Source organism: Polychytrium aggregatum (assembly GCF_025602895.1).
Source record: "Polychytrium aggregatum strain JEL109 chromosome Unknown BJ171scaffold_61, whole genome shotgun sequence".
Classification (NCBI taxonomy): Eukaryota; Fungi; Chytridiomycota; class Chytridiomycetes; order Polychytriales; genus Polychytrium; species Polychytrium aggregatum.
The window spans coordinates 229,513-241,258 of NW_026516263.1; positions in this window are offsets into that span (position 1 = coordinate 229,513).

Sequence of the window (11,746 nt, forward strand, 5' to 3'; positions counted from 1 at the left end):
GACAAATGCTCGGTGGCTGACAAATGCGGGTGACACGGCGTCTGACTAATGCATGGTCGATGACAGATGCAGGGAACACAGAGCGGCGTGTGCAACATGAGAGCAAGGAAAAAGGAAACGCGTCGCAGGACAAAGGAAAAAGAAAGTGTGCAACGCAAACAGTGACACAAGTGCGACGGTGCAGCCAAGCGGGCAGAGGGATCTGTGACATCCCCCCCAGAAAAATTGTGCTCAAGTCAAACCATCAATTCTTCGATCCCGAGTTGCGTTGCACTTGTGCTTGGCAAAGGTCGATCAGTGAGTCGATTTCAGGAAGGTTGCGGTTGCGGCTGAGAAAGTCGTGGATGTCTGCGAGTCCTCCATCCAAGAGTTCGGCCAGTGGTGCCCACGAGTCGTACGATGGGTCGTATCCCTGCCAGCGGAGCAGGAACTCGTGTCGATATCCAGGAAGTCGACGTCGTCGGTTGATCCTGTGTCCAATGATCGCTTCGAACACTGATTCGTCGTTGCGATTGGGTCCGGGTTCGTCAAACACAAGTTGGTCGGTCGATGGTGTGTTGTACGGGACGAGGGCGGAAGCTGGGAGTTCGGTTGTGAATCGAAGGGTCCTCGGGAGTCGAAGTCGATATCCAGTCGTCCCGATCTTCTCGACGATCTTGAAGGGTCCCAAGTACGGCATCCGCATCTTGGAGGGTGTGACGTCGTCCGTGCTGAAGTGGTACGCGGTCGTGTCGATCAGGACTTGGTCGCCAATGTCGTAGCTGATATCGCGTCGATGTCGGTTGGCGTAGTACAGGGCCCGGTCCTGGGCCTTGCCGATGTTGTCCGAGACCAAGTCCAGAGTCGCTTGCATCTCCTCGATCGACTGTGCTGCGGGGTTGGACTCGGCGATGATGTCGGTGTTGGCAGGGGTGCGAGGATGCTGACCGTGCATCAGGAAGAAGGGCGAATGTCCAGTCGATGCTGAGTTGTGTGAGTTGAGCGCGAACTGGATGTATGGCACTTGATCGATCCAGCGGGAGCCGAGGGCCAGAGTCGAACAGCGGATGGCCTCGGCGACGGTCGCCACAAAGCGTTCGACTTGTCCGGCGGCCTCGTGGTGGTGGGCAAAGGCGATCCGGAGTTCGGTCTTGAGCAGAACGTTAAGTTCTGTCCAGAAGGCCGACCGGAAGCGTGTGTCGTGATCGGAGATGAAAGTGCCGGCGAGTCCAAAGTGCACAAAGACATCGCGGAAGTACTGGCGGGCGACGTCTTCGGCCGAGTCGGTCTTGTTGCCAGGGACCAGGACGACGTACTTGGTGAGGGAGTCGACAAAGATCGTGATCGAGTTGAAGGTGCGGCCCGAGAGTGAGTCCGTGACAGGCGGGAGTCCGAGGATGAAGTCGAGGGCGACAGTGTCCATCTTGCGGGTGGCCACAGGGATCCGGGAGAAGTGGCCGTACTGCTTGTTGTCGTCGGATCTTGGCTCGCTGGCAGATGTCGCAGTGCGAGACCCACTCGGCAATGTCCTTGGACATGGCGGGCCAGTAGTAGTGGGTTGAGATGGCCTTGTAGAGCGTGTTGGTGCCGGGGTGAGCTGCACAGACAGAGTCGTGGTGGTCCTTGATGATCGAGATGCGGAGGTCCTTGCCGGGGATGCAGATGCGGGTCGAGTCGAAGTAGAGAATCCCGTGTCGAAGTGAGAAGCGGTGCAGCTGTGCCTTCATCCACGGCTTGAGTCCGTCGGTCGAGTTGTCGCGGAGGGCCGAGATCAGTGCTGACAGGATCGGGTCGGAGCTGTACTGAGTGCGGATGGTGTCCAAGAGATCGTCGGGCGAGGGTCCGAGGTTGACAATCGCGTTGATGATCGAGACTTGGACGGCCTTGGAGATGGCTGTCGGTGTGCGCGAGAGCACGTCGGCGACCTTGTTCCACGAGCCGGGGATCCACTGGATCTCGAGGTCAAAGTCCAGCATCGTGTCGATGGCTCGCTGTTGGCGCTTGTTGAGGGTCTTGGAGTCGAGGATGTGCTTGAGCGCCTTCTGGTCGGTGTGGAGGAAGACTTTGCGGCCGACGAGGTAGTTCTTGAACTTGTCGAGGTGGCGGGTGATCGACAGCAGCTCGCCGTTGTAGGGCGAGTAGTTGAGCTCGGATCCGTGCAGTTTCTGCGAGTTGAAGGCGATGGGGCGCACGGTGCCGGATCCGTCCATGTCCTGGCCCGATCCATCCACCAATCGATGCGCTTGACTCGGACCAGTCGGTGAAGAGGTGGATGTCTTTGTCCGGGTTGACCATGTGCAGCGACTGAGGCGAGAGCAACTTGAGCTGCTCGAAGGCGGTGATGGCGTTGTCGTCCCAGACGACGGACTTGGTCGAGTTGGCAGAGCGGGTGGTGATCAGCGTCGAGAGCGGACCGGCGAGGGCAGCGTAGCCAGGGGACAAAGCTCATGATGGTGTTGGTCAAGCCGAGGAAGCTGCGGAGTTCGTGTTCGGTCGTTGGTCGCGGGTAGTTCTTGATGGCGTCGATGCGCGAGGGATGCACTTGGATGCGTCCTTCGCCGATGATGAAGCCGAGATAGGTGACGGTCGAGTTGAAGAACGAACACTTCTCGGGTCGGATCTTGAAGCCGTGTCGGTGGATCTTGTCGAGGACCAGTTCGATGTGGCGGATGTGCTGGTCCTCGTCCTCGGATGCGATCAGGATGTCGTCGATGTAGACGAACACAAAGTCGTCGATGTACTCGCGGAAGATGTCGTTCATCGCGGCTTGGAAAACCGAGGGACTGTTGGCGAGACCAAAGGGCATCACGAGCCACTCAAAGTGGCCGTACTTGGTCCTGAAGGCCGTCTTGGGGGTGTCGGCGTCGGCAATGCGGATCTGGTGGAATCCGCGTTGCAAGTCGAGCTTGGAGAAGACACGGCACTTGGACAGGCGGTCGATGATCTCGCGCATGTTGGGCAGCGCGGTGCGGTCCTTGACGGTGATCTTGTTGAGGGCGCGGAAGTCAAAGACGAGTCGGAACTTGTCGCCCTGCTTGACCCAGAAGATCGGTGCGCCGAAGGGCGAGACGGACTTGCGGATGTGGCCGATTCGGAGCAGTCGGTCGAGTTCGTCTTTGAGTCGAGCGAGTTCTTCGGCCGACATCTGGTAGAGCGACGACCAGGTTGGCTTGGCAGAGTCGTCGAGTCGGATGTTCATGTCGATGCCGGGTCGGTGAGGCGGGAGTTCCTTGAGTTCGTTGAAGGCATCGCGGTACTTTGCGATGATGGATCGGTGTTCGGGGGTCAGTGGTTCGAGGACACGGGCGAGTTGGGCAACGGGGTCGTAGGGTTCAACAGCAACTGTATTCAAGTCACTGCTCAGAGTACAAACATACACGGCGCCGGGAGTCGAGGCGAGTGCGTTGATCTGCTGGGTCGACATGTGGTACTGGGATCGGAGTTCGAGGGTCGTGAGTGGCATTCCGGAGTCGAGTCGCGATGCCGTCCAAGTGTGGTGCTTCCCGTCGATCGAGAACTTGATTCGGTTGGAGGGCCAGTCGATCTCGGGGTTGGTCTGGTCGAGCCAGTTCTTGCCGAGGATGACGTCCCAGGTGAGTGGCGCGGTGAAGAGGTTGATGCGGGCGTGGTAGTCGTGGATGGTGAGGTCGACGGGATCGGTGACGGAGGACGGGAAGGACTTGCCGTTGGGCATCGTGACGGCGTTGGCGGTGGTCTTGGTTCGAAGGTCGAGGGTCGAGGCGAGGGTCTCGGAGATGTGCGAGTTGGTCGCACCAGGGTCGATGAGGACGGTGATCGGGGAGCCGTTGAGGGTGGCGTCGATCACAAGCAGTCCCTTGCCGTGGTTGGCGGCAATGCGGTGGGGTTCGTCGATGAGAGAGTTGATCAGGTGAGGTCCGGTGGCGAGAGTCAATAGTTCAGCGTCGGGGGTTGGAGTCGGATGGCGGCAACTCGCCGGGTCCTTCAGAGGTCGTAGGATCCAGGGGTTGCCGCCTCGTCGTTTCCCTGATCTTCGTAGAAGGTGGCCTGGTCGGCGGTCTCGACGATGGCGTTGATGCGGGGCTGGTTCAAGGGACACTGCGAGGCGATGTGGCCGAACTTGCGGCAGCGGAAGCAGCCTCCGTTGCGCCGAAGATACTCCTTCTCGCGGTCGGTGAGCTTCTTGATCGGGCGCATGTCGACGTTGTCGAGGTCCATGGCGTTGGGGTCACGTGCGGGAGGCTGGGTCGGCTGGAAGGCGGGACGAGGAGGACGGGCCATTGGGCGGAACTGCGGCTGGCCAGGTGGAGCGCGGAAGAGAGGAGGACGCTGGAACTGGAGCTCGCGGAAGGGTTGGTCGCGGAACGGAGTGCGTGCTGGCTGCTGGATCAGTGGTTGAGATTGACCCATGATGGACTCGTATCGCTCGGCGAGGGCCATGGCATCTTCAAGGGTGGCTGTGTTGGAGTCAAGCTTCCATTCGACTTCGATGCGCACCCTGTGCTTGAGCTTGGTGAGGTAGCGCTGCAGGTTCTGGCGGTTGTTGCTGAAGTGGGGCAGCTCGAGGAGGAGATCGCGGAAGCGAGAGTTGAACTGCTCGACGGAGCCGGTGTGGCGCAGTGCTTCGAACTCATCCTCGGTGGTGCGCAGCGAGGTGGACGGAAGGAAGGTGTCGCGGACGAGGGACAGGACGGCGGCCGGGGTCAGGTTGTCGAGTTGCTTGCCCTGGGACCAGAGGCGCCACCAGGTCTTGGCCTTGCCCTTGAGGTTCATGGCGACGGTGGCGACGGCGGTGGCGTCATCGAGACTGTGGAAGGCAATGTACTCGGTCATTGAGAAGACAAACTCGTCAACGACAGCAGCCTTACGCTCGCCAGTGAAGGCGTCGGGGAGCGGGATCTTGGGACGCTTGAAACCGGGAGGGACGGTGGGGAGATTTGGCTGGGCGGTCAGGGCGGAGAGGACCAGGGCGCGGTCCTCGAGCGAGAGTTGCTCAAGGGCCTGGAGGCAGGCATTGACAGCGGGATCGTCCGATGCTACCATGTCAGATCACGGGATCAAGAGGAAGTCAAAAGAAGAAGAATAGAGAATATGTTTTATTGATCTTAGCGAGGCTAGGATCTTGAGTCAAGTGTGTCTGGGGTCGAAGGTGATGACCAGAAACATGAGCGGGCGAAGGCGGGCTATTTATCTGTCTGGCGGTCCCGGAGGCGAAGCCTGCCGCAGCGGGGGCGAAGCAGCGGAGGCGGCGGGACAGCAGCCAGGCAGCAGCGGCTAACCGAAGAAACATGTGAAAGTCTGACAAATGCTCGGTGGCTGACAAATGCGGGTGACACAGCGTTTGACTAATGCATGGTCGATGACAGATGCAGGGAACACAGAGCGGCGTGTGCAACATGAGAGCAAGGAAAAAGGAAACGCGTCGCAGGACAAAGGAAAAAGAAAGTGTGCAACGCAAACAGTGACACAAGTGCGACGGTGCAGCCAAGCGGGCAGAGGGATCTGTGACAGTCGCCCTCGACTTCATCCTCGGACTCCCGCCTGTCACGGACTCACTCTCAGGCCGCACCTTCAACTCGATCACGATCTTAGTCGACCCCCTCACCAAGTACGTCGTCCTGGTCCCTGGAAACAAGACCGACACGGCCGAAGACGTCGCCCGCCAGTACTTCCGCGATGTCTTTGTGCACTTTGGACTCGCCGGCACTTTCATCTCGGATCACGACACACGCTTCCGGTCGGCCTTCTGGACAGGACTTAACGCTCTGCTCAAGACCGAACTCCGGATCGCCTTTGCCCACCACCACGAGGCCGCCGGACAAGTCGAACGCTTTGTGGCAACCGTCACCGAGGCCATCCGCTGTTCAACTCTGGCCCTCGGCTCCCGCTGGATCGATCAAGTGCCATACATCCAGTTCGCGCTCAACTCACACAGCTCAGCTTCGACTGGACATTCGCCCTTCTTCCTGATGCACGGTCAGCATCCTCGCACTCCTGCCAACACCGACATCATCGCCGAGTCCAACCCTGCAGCACAGTCGATCGAGGAGATGCAAGTGTAAGGAGTGAACAAGCGCAAGGACGAAGACCAAGTGCTTGGTATGAGCTTTATTAGCTTTTAGCCCCGAACACCAAAGAACAAGTTTTGTTCGAACTGGTGTTCAACATAGGCTCAGACATGCAGGGCTATTTATAGACCGGGAGAAGGTCGAGGGGCAAAAGTGGGCGAGAAGGGTGGAGCATCACAGAGAAGCGAGAAGGGGGTGCGAGAGTGGCTGGTGTGCAAGCGAGAGAGGCTTGGCACAGCCCGGGGACATGTGCCGAGCGGTGGGGGAGGCAGGAAACCAGTAGACGCGGGTGGCAACGGCGCGTGCTCATGCATGGGGGCAAACAAACACGTGGGGACTCATGATTGGTGCGGAGGGCGAGAGCATGCGGGACAGTCTCATTGGTCCGTTGTGATGCTGGTCATCACAGCAAGCGACTCTGGACTTGGTCTCGGACAACATCGGCAAGGCCCAGGACCGGGCCCTCTACTACGCCAACCGACATCGACGCGATATCAGCTACGAAATTGGCGACCAAGTCCTGATCGACACGACCGCGTATCACTTCAGCACGGACGACGTCACACCCTCCAAGATGCGGATGCCGTACTTGGGACCCTTCAAGATCATCGAGAAGATCGGGACGACTGGATATCGACTTCGACTCCCGAGGACCCTCCGATTTACAACCGAACTCCCAGCTTCCGCCCTCGTCCCGTACAACACACCATCGACCGACCAACTTGTGTTTGACGAACCTGGACCCAACCACAACGACGAATCAGTGTTCGAAGCGATCATTGGACACAGGATCAACAGACGACGTCGACTGCCTGGATATCGACACGAGTTCCTGCTCCGCTGGCAGGGATACGACCCATCGTACGATTCGTGGGCACCACTGGCCGAACTCTTGGATGGAGGACTCGCAGACATCCACGACTTCCTCAGCCGCAACCGCAACCTTCCGGAAACGGACACACTGATCGACCTTTGCCAAGCACAAGTGCAACGCAACTCGGGATCGAAAAATTGATGGTTTGACTTGAGCACAATTTTTCTGGGGGGGATGTCACAGATCGCTCTGCCCGCCTAGCTGCACCGTCGCACTTGTGTCACTGTTTGCGTTGCACACTTTCTTTTTCCTTTGTCCTGCGACGCCTTTCCTTTTTCCTTGCTCTCATGTTGCACACGCCGCACTGTGTTCCCTGCATTTGTCATCGACCATGCATTAGTCAGACGCCGTGTCACCCGCATTTGTCAGCCACCGAGCATTTGTCAGACTTTCACATGTTTCTCCGGTTAGCCGCTGCTGCCTGGCTGCTGTCCCGCCGCCTCCGCTGCTTCGCCCCCGCTGCGGCAGGCTTCGCCTCCGGGATCGCCAGACAGATAAATAGCCCGCCTTCGCCCGCTCATGTTTCTGATCATCACCTTCGACCCCAGACACACTCGACTCTAGATCCTAGCCTCGCTAAGATCAATAAAACATATTCTCTATCTTCTTCTTTTGATCTCCTCTTGATCCCGTGATCTGACAAGCTATTTCGTTGATTGGAAGGGCTACTCGACTGATCATCGCAGCTGGGAGCCCGCCAACTACGTTAACGCTCCCGACAAGATAGCCGATTTCCACCGCCAGTACCCCGACAAGCCTGGACTTATCGTTCGCAGGAGTGGCCGTAGTTTGGGGAGGGGATGATGTGATGATCATGCACGTTGGGAACACGTGTGGACTGCTGCGCGTGATGCACCGTGAGTCATGTTTGTTTGTCTTGGCGTGTATTCCCTGATTGACTGGCGCCGATGACTCTTACTTCGCCTCCGACTGCGCCGTGCTGCGCCCCTCTCGCTGGATGCTCCGCCTTCCTCGCACCCCCATCTCGTCCCTCGTTGTCGCTCCACCCCTCTCGCCCACTTTCGCCCTTCGGTTTCCCTCTTGGCTATAAAGCCCCTCCTTTCTTGCACCCATTTTGTATCTTCAGTTCGAACAACACTTGTTGTTATCTGATAAGTCGTAATATAGCTTATCGTTGTTCGCCAAGCACCTGGTCGTCCAGTATCGTTGCTTGTCGTGGTCCTCACACTTGAGCCGTTCAAGATCGTCGCTCAAGTCGGTTCCCGCGCTTTCAAGTTAGACTTGCCCTCGTCCATGCGCATTCATCCTGTCTTCCACGTCTCCCTGCTCGAGCCTGCCACCGACAAGATCCCAGGTCGAACGATCCCGCCCCCTCCACCCATCCAAGTCGACGGCCACGACGAATGGGAAGTCGAACAGATCCTGGACTCCAGGCTGTTCCGAGGTAAGCTCCAGTATTTTCAAGGACTTGGCAGCGGGAGGGGAGAGGTGAAGACGGAAATGCCAAATATATTCGAGACGAGGAACACAACGGGAATTACAAGAGGCAAAACGAGCTCAAAGGAAAGTGCTCGTCTGCCGGGTTTATATGCCTGCGCCCAGCCTCGGCGCAGGCAGGCGAGCAGACATCGACCTGATCCCGCCACAGTCGGGACCAGTTGCAACCACGGGACTCGGGAGCAGCCCGGGTTCTCTCCCGAGCCACCTGGTTGCAGCGTTAGGTACGCGTCCCGGCCGAGCGAGGAGGGGAACATCGATATAGTCCATGACATTTTCTCCCTCTCAGTGTTATGAATCAGGACATGCAGGTGCAGAGAGAGACACACGGTCACCACTCGCGACTGATTGGCAGTAGAGGTTGCTGCGCTTTTGGAATTCTAGATCCACTGCCCCGGCCTAGAGAAGCAGGGGCGTCCCATTCCTTCTCCACAGAAACGTCTTTGTAGGGTAGCCTCTTTTCTAGAAAATTGCCAGCAAATGTGAGGAGTGAACAAGCGCAAGGACGAAGACCAAGTGCTTGGTATGAGCTTTATTAGCTTTTAGCCCCGAACACCAAAGAACAAGTTTTGTTCGAACTGGTGTTCAACATAGGCTCAGACATGCAGGGCTATTTATAGACCGGGAGAAGGTCGAGGGGCAAAAGTGGGCGAGAAGGGTGGAGCATCACAGAGAAGCGAGAAGGGGGTGCGAGAGTGGCTGGTGTGCAAGCGAGAGAGGCTTGGCACAGCCCGGGGACATGTGCCGAGCGGTGGGGGAGGCAGGAAACCAGTAGACGCGGGTGGCAACGGCGCGTGCTCATGCATGGGGGCAAACAAACACGTGGGGACTCATGATTGGTGCGGAGGGAGAGAGCATGCGGGACAATCTCATTGGTCCGTTGTGATGCTGGTCATCACACTATCTCCTCCTTAAACTACGGCGTGTTCCATCTTGAGTTCTCCTGGGGCCAGGCTTGTCTGGGTAGCGTCGGTGGTACTCCGCGGCCACCGTTGGGGCAAAGACAATGTCGGCGGGCTCCCAACTTCGATCGGTGACCGGGTAGCCTTTCCAATCGATGAGATAGTGCAGCTTTCCGCGCACGAACTTGGAGTCTAAGATCTCTTCGACCTCCCACTCCAAGTTCCCATCGATGACCACCGCAGGGGGCGGCGCTTGCACCCGACCCGGAAGCGAGTTCTTCTTGTAGGGCTCAAGAAGAGACACATGGAACACCGGGTGCACCTTTATGTCCTTTGGCAAGTCCAGGCGGAAAGCCAATGTCCCGACGGCCTCGAGGATGGTGAATGGTCCAATCCTCTGGTAATCCAGCTTCTTGCTTGGGCGAGTGGTGCTGATGTTACGAGTCAGCACCCAGACTTGATCGCCCGGACGCAAGTCGGGAGCCTGGGACCTCCGGAGATCTGAGAAGTGCTTGTAGTCAGACTTTGCCTTCTCAAGATTCTCCTTCAACAGTGCCAGGTTCCGCTGGAGATGTTCAACCCTCTCCGTGGCAGAGGGAACATCAGGGCCGCCAGCGATAACGGGGACTTCGAACCTTGGGTGGAACCCATAGGTTGCCAAGAATGGCGAGGCATGTGTTGACGAGTTCTCGAGGTTATTGTAAGAGAACTCGGCCAACGGCAGCAGCTCGGCCCAGTCATCTTGCTGATACGACGTGTAACAGCGCAGGTATTGGTTGATGACCTGGTTGACCCTCTCAGTCTGTCCATCGGTCTGGGGATGGAAGGCCGTGGACAGACTGGTTTGGATCCCGAGCTGCGTGCAGAGTGCCTTCCAGAACCGAGAGGTGAACTGACTTCCTCGGTCTGAAACCACTGTGTCGGGGAGGCCATGGAGACGAAAGACATTGTCGAGGAACAGTGACGCAGTCTCCTCCGCCGACGGCAGTGAACGCCAGGACATAAAGTGTGCCATCTTTGTGAGGCTGCATACCACCACAAAGATGCAGGTGTGACCCTTGGACTTTGGCAGATCAGTGATAAAGTCCATGGTCAGTGTCCCCCAGGGTCGATCGGCTGTCTGGAGTGGCAACAGGAACCCAAACGGCTTGTGTCGCGGAGCTTTCGAGCGTGCACAGGTGTCGCACGTCGAGACGTACTCTTTGACATCTTTCCGATAGGTTTGCCACCAAAACTGTCGCGATACCAGAGCCAGAGTCCGTCGGATGCCTGGATGACCCACAGCGACTGGGTCATGGCACGACTTGAGCGCCGGAACTCGGCACGACTCTGGGACCACAATCCTGTTCTGGAAGGTGAGGTACTGGCCATTCCAGACGAACTTCGGGTCACGACGGTATTTGTCTAGACCGGGATCCCGAGCCTGCTCTTCGGCTATGAGCTGCAGCAAGTCCACAGGGTCACTGCGACTTGCAACCGAAGAGCGGGCGTCTCTGCTTCGGAGCACGCGTATCACCGCGGCAGGATCGAGAAGCAGAGGCGGATCCCTCGACACGGAGGCCGACGAAGGGATGTAGTCCGAGCGACGAGACAGGGCATCGGCCTTGCCGTTCCTCGCACCAGGACGGTACTGGATGCGGATGTCGAACCGAGACAAGAACTGGGACCACCGTGCATGGCGCTGGTTTAGGATGCGAGCCGTCGCCAGGTACTCCAAGTTCTTGTGGTCGGTCAGAACGGCAACGGGATGCTGGGCGCCTTCGAGGTAGTGTCGCCACGCCTCGAAAGCCTCCTTGATCGCCAACAGCTCTTTCTCGTATATGCTGTAGTTACGTTCAGCATTCGAGAGTGTCCGCGAATGGAACGAGCAAGGATGAAGGCGATCATCAGCACCCCGCTGGGAGAGCACGCATCCAAGCGCAAAGTCCGACGCATCTGACTCTACGACGAACGGCTTGGATGGGTCCGGATGCACCAGAACGGGCTCCGAAACGAAGGCATCCTTCAAGGATCTGAATGCTTTATCGGCTTCGCGGGACCACTGGAAGCCATGCGTCTTCCGGAAGAGCCGAGTCATGGGCCCCGCGATCTTTGCGTATCCATCGATGAAGCGTCGATAGAAGTTCGCAAACCCGACAAAGGATCGAAGATCCGAGATGTTGCGCGGTATGGGCCAATCCAAGATCGCAGAGAGCTTGGATCGCTCCATACCGATGCCCTCGGGCGAGACCATGAAACCAAGGAACGAGACCGAGGTTTTGGAGAACTCGCACTTCTCCAGCTTGCAATACAGCTTTGCAGCTCGGAGCTTCGAGAGGACCTGCTTGACGTGCTCTACATGCTGCGACGGGTCAGCACTGTAGATCAAGATATCGTCAAGATACGCAATTGCGAACTGGTCCAACTCGGTGCGCAGGACGTCGTTGATGAAGTGCTGGAACGTCGCTGGCGCGTTGGTGAGCCCAAAGGGCATCACCAAGTACTCG